General features: G+C 40.9%; 1 protein-coding gene across 1 annotated transcript in view; it reads left to right on the forward strand.

Annotated features, from left to right (window-relative positions):
- Slc27a6 (solute carrier family 27 member 6) overlaps positions 1-5703 on the forward strand; it is a 53712-nt gene that overhangs the window by 13793 nt on the left and 34216 nt on the right. The gene's annotated exons all lie outside the window — the stretch shown is intronic.

Raw genomic sequence — 5703 nt, forward strand, 5'->3', positions numbered from 1 at the left:
CCCCTCCCCTCCCCTCCTCTCCCCTCCCCTCCTTCCTCTCTCTTGTGTGTTGCATGTATGAATGTTTATGCCAGTGCATACAAGTAGAGGCCAGAATAGGATGTCATATGACCTCCATTGCTCTCCTGCCTGTTGCCTTAAGGAAGGGCTATCATTAGACCTTTCTGGCTAGATTTACTAGCTAGCTAGTTCTTGGTTCCACCTGGTATGTGCATGTGAGTCTGTGTGCAACCGATGCTCATGTTATAGGCACTGCACAGACATGATGCACATAAAAATCATTTAAAATAATAAAATCTTAGATCTAATGTGTTAAATCTCAAGTTCAAGAGAGATATCTAACTGAAGAGCCTATGGGATGCATCAAAATAGACATGTCTGCCAGGTTTCTCCCAACATCCCTCAGTGCCTACTACAGGATCATCCTTGAAGGGACTCCAGCCTGAATGTGACAAACATGACGTTGGCAGACCTTGGCCTTCCTCCATTTTCTCTGCCTTGCTCAAAGCTACTAGATTACATGCCTAAAGCTAGCCACCAAGATCTAATCCATTATGTGGCTGCTCCTCCTGACACTGGCTACCATGGTCCAGCAAACAAAAGCACCCTTTGGCTACTTTAATTAACCTGCCCAACCAAAATTAAACACTTCATTCTGACACAGGGTTTCCCCTTTTATCTTTATAAGTTGACATTTGCCTATGGGTCACCCCATCTCCTCCTTATCTAGAGGCAGTCGTTTGCACTTCCCTGGGCAAATACTCCTCCCTCACCTCTATTCCTTTCCCCTTCCTCTCCTCTATCTCCTGTCTTTGGCTCTTATTTCTTGCCCTCTGTCCCTCTGGGGAAAATAAATCGCCTTTGTGCTGAGACCTTGGTCTTGGGGAGTCTTGTGCTGGGTTCTTTCAATCCTCACTGCCCCTTACCCTGAACTCTCCAGCCTAGGGACTGAGTTGGACTCTTCCCCAAGCTTTTCTTCCCTATATGACCCAGACACTTTGGCTATGCCAGTCTCTAGTCCTCAGCTTCTCTCTTGCCTCTCTCTTCTCATCTCATTTGCCCCCTGCCCCATTCAGCCTGGGCTCTTCTAAAATGCCTCAGGCTATGCTTTCCCTGGCATGTACACTAGACCTTCTCCCCAGGCCATACCTAGGAGTATCATGTCTTTCTTTTTATGTTTTCATTCCTGATATGGTGTGTGCTTTTGATGCTAGGACTTGGGAAATGGAGACAGGCAATACTGTGTTAGCTCAAGACTAGCCTAGTCTACATACGAGTTCTAGACCAAACAGGGAAACCTAACAAAATGCTGTCTCGATAACAACATATTTTTCAGCCATATGTAAGAAATTAACATCTGACAAAACATATTCAAGAAGACCAAAAGTTCTCTTGTCCAGGCACTTTCAAATGCAGATACAGAAGTTAATTACTTTGACTTTAAAAGGCCAGTTGTTTCTATTTTGGCAAATCTCCATTCTCATTGGCCTTAATCTCATCTGAGATTTCCTTAGTGTGCAAGATCAAAGGACATTGAAAAATTTGAAGACTTCGATCCAGCCCCAGAACTCTGACAATTTAGTCTTGAAGGCCTTCTCTTATTGTCTGTCCACTGGAGGGAGGTGTGCTTGTGTGTGGCAGGTGAAGACATGGTAAAGGATGAGTTACACAGGTCTCAGAGAGGTGAGGGGTGCCTGCAGGTCAAGGGGCAGCAAGGAAATCTAGCTCAAGTGCTGTACGGGAGAGGGGACAATGGGACTCTATCCCTTAGAATGTAAAGGTGGACTAGATTAAAGAAAATACTCATAAAGGAGGGAATTTACATGTCTCTGGCATTGATCATTAGGTTTCTCCTGGTCAAAACCTACCAAGTGAGGGTTTGGCTCAGTGACATGGGGACATGTTAGTTACTGTAGCACACTGTCTCATGGTGAAAGTTCTTCAAAGCTGACAGGGACAACTGGGTTCCCAACAAAATGGATCCTGAGATAGCAATTATATTGAATTAATTTGTGATACCACCTCTCCCTCAAAAAGGACACACAGCTGTAAATAATCCCATGTAGTCTATCAAAGTGACTTTTGGACAACCCTGTCCCAGACCTCCTTCCTTCTCCTTCAGTCCTCTCTGCTATGTTCTCTCGTTGAGTTTGTTCTTTACTCACACCTTAGGAATTCCTTCCACGTGTTCTTTACTTAGTACCCTACTCATCAGAGCATCAGCTATTCTACTCTTCCATCGCTCCCTGCCTAGTTCTCTGAGAGCATCCTGATAAGGGATACATGGAAGGGAACTTTTGTTGTTGTTGTTGTTTTTTACAAATTCTTATATATCCCAAAAATCTTTTATTTTATCCTTGCCGATGGAAGACTGTAGAACTGTAAATTGGAAATTATTTTTACTCAAGAATTTGATTTTAGATTTCCTGTATGATGGAACTAGGCAGCGGGTTCCAGCAAAATCACACCGTGCAGCAGGTCTCGCGTGGAAGGAACATACAGGGGCTGCTTCTGAGGAGAAGGAAGGGAAGAAGAGAAGGGCAAGGGAAAATTTGGCCATCTATCTGGCCATGGCACATGCGCAAGAGGACATGCAGCAGGGGCAACAATATGTCACTTCTGGGCAGCTAGTGATGATGTATCTTGCTGTTCCTGGGACCCCGGGAGCTGGCTGTGAAGATGCCTGATTGCCAACATTGTCCCGGAGTCTCTTTCGGGCTGTCCCTGGAGGTGCCTGATGGCTAACACTGTGGTACATGCTAATAAGTATTTTATCCAGGAATTGATAGTATCCTGGAGATACTATGCAGGACTAATCTTGCTTAGTCATTTTCTGGGACGCTAATAACTGTTTTCAATCTAGAAATTAATATCGTACAGCTCTATGTGTTTTTAAATTAAAATAAACAACCAAACATACATTTCTTCTCTTTGGTTTTGTTTCTCCTGCCCTCCCTTCTCCAGTCACTCCAGTGCTTTGTTCATTCCTCCATCTTTGAAGCCTTTCCATTTCTATAGATTGAGACTCTTGGAATAAGTCACAAATTTCCTATTTTTTTCTATTTTCCTTCTCTTCATTTTTTATTTATTTTTGAGACACTTTATTTTCCCATCCTTTGTTCTTTGAATATTCTCCGATCATAGACCTATTATTGTACTCTTGATAATATAATTTATTGAATATATATATATATATATATATATATATATATATATATATTCAAATATTCCTGTAAATCTTGGGAGGAAACCAAGCCTTAGCTTATTTTCTGTGTCTGGAGCCAGTTGTCATTACCATAGAGAGAGTTCCCTTTTTACACTGTCTTTTCTCCTTATGGATCCCTCCTTCATGCATTCAATATAATAAATAAATGTTCACAATTATCCTCCCCAAAATACACTTGCCTTGTAGTTATATTTCCCTTGACATGTCCTAGCCCTTTTCTGTCCCCTAGCTCTCAAGCTACATGACATATCGTAACTCCCCATTTCCTTCTTGGACCCTAACTCAATGATCTTTTCAACTCAAATTACATTTAAAGAGTTGTAGTGTCAGGAGGGATGAAATTTTAAAAGTGTCAAGAATTGAGAGCCCACATAAGATAGGCTTTCTCAAGAAAAAGTTCACCAGGAAAGATGTAAACAAGTGTGCTGTGTCTGCATTGGTTTTAAGAATACCACTAATGTATTTTCCAAAGTTCCTAAGCTCCTTGACATCTTAAGCTCTTTGGCTTTTTGTTTGTTCTCTCTCTCTCTCTCTCTCTCTCTCTCTCTCTCTCTCTCTCTCTCTCTCTCTCTCTCTCTCTTTCTCCTCTGTGTAGCCCTGGCTGTCCTGGAAATCACTCTGTAAAGCATGCTGGCCTCAAGTTCAGAGGTTCTCCTGAGTGCTGGGGTAGAAGGCATGTGCCACCAAGCCCAGTGTGTGAAATTTTCCCTGAGTGCCCTAATCTTGGTTTGGTTTATTCTTCTACTTGTCTGCTTCATTCACACCTAAGCCCCATCAACTTTTGATCATTTTCTGAGAAGTTCCTATCCCTTGCTTCTTTTATCAGAAATGTTGCCATGTACCTTCCATTCTTTGGGTTAAGTTCATGAGTTTATTACACATGGAAAAATAACTAAATTAGTAAGGGTAACAGTCAAGAAATTTGCTAAAGTGGCTTGAAAGGTGGCAGGAACAGTAGCAGTAGATGTAGTGTTGCTGCTTTTGGACCAGACTCTCCTTGACGATCATGTAATTTAATTTCTGGTTTGCTCCGAGCTGCAGGACATTGCAGGGAATGGAGGATGCGGTAACACGAATGCATAGAGCTTCTCTGTGGCAGAAAATATTTGCTCTCCTGGATGAGGAATGGAAAGCTTGGCTATAGCTAGACTCACTTCACATATTTACATGTAGTTTTAAGGAGGAAATTTGGAGAGATTTTCAGTATAGGGTGTAAAAGACCAAGTTAATGGGAACAGCTACAAAGATATCTTTTGAGAAAGAACATGATTTTAAGTTAGTGGCAAATATTATCCCAACCTCATATGTAAGGTCAAGTCTGATCCCATTAGTGAAGCAGAGCATGAAGTCTGTCAGGCATTTCAGAGCTGGCACACTTGACAAGGCAGACTTGAGAGTTTCTGGAGGGCACTTGAAGTTTCCATGCACTGAGACTGTCCTTTGATGCCTCCTGTGGTGTCTCAGGCTTGGCTTCCTGCCTGACTCCAGGAAAACCCCCTGCTTGGCCTCATCCCCTTGACATTTTATGAAGCCAATGAGTTTATTAATCAAAGGGCTTGTTAGTTTCTGTGGCTCCAGGGATGAGATTCGGGACTGTATGCTTATGAATGCTAATTGAAGGAGCTCTTTACCACTAAGCCACATTTCAAGCCACAGTGAGGTAGATATGGGGTAGATTCAAAATGAAAGCCTGTTCAGGAAATCATTTGAAGAACTAAGACACTTTAAATGCCAAAAACAGAAGGATACGATCAAACCCAATGAATTACTTAAAGGGATGATATTTATCAACAGAAAGACAAATTGTGTTCCCTAATAGAGACATATAGGTTACACACATCAAAGTGCTAATGTTCAAACATCTTACAGCGTCATATGTGTTAACCTTTCAGATTATTTTGATGGATGAATTTCTTACATATTCAAACACAGTAACAACAAATTCAAAAACAATAAAGAAAATATCAGTCTGTAGATGCATTTAGATATTACTTACAAATGTACATTTTCATGAGAAACAAACACTATGTGTGGAAGAAGGCTAGACAGAGAAGAAAACTCTTCTTGGCTCACGAAATGTATGAAGAGTCCTAACATATTTCACGAACCCTGAATTTTTAAAGAACCATATGACAAGACATGTTTAAACATGACAAAGTAAATGGTCCACAGTGAGAGTCCTGCTTGGAGGAATTGTTCTCTGGAAAACTTGTGCTTGACAATATTTGGATTTTATTATAATCCCTCTCTTTTGAGGGCACATGTTTTCCAATGTTAGCATTTCTTTTATTATTTTAGAAGATTCTTCAAATTTCTAGAATTTTCTATATAATATTCTATTCCAGAATAATTTGGAATTACTCAATCTTCTGTGTAGTTGGTATCAGGATAGTCTCTTTTATAAATCTATATATAATAGGATATACATACACATACACACACACACACACACACACACACACACACACACACACACA

The sequence above is a fragment of the Mus pahari genome, chromosome 15, assembly GCF_900095145.1.
Source record: "Mus pahari chromosome 15, PAHARI_EIJ_v1.1, whole genome shotgun sequence".
Classification (NCBI taxonomy): Eukaryota; Metazoa; Chordata; class Mammalia; order Rodentia; family Muridae; genus Mus; species Mus pahari.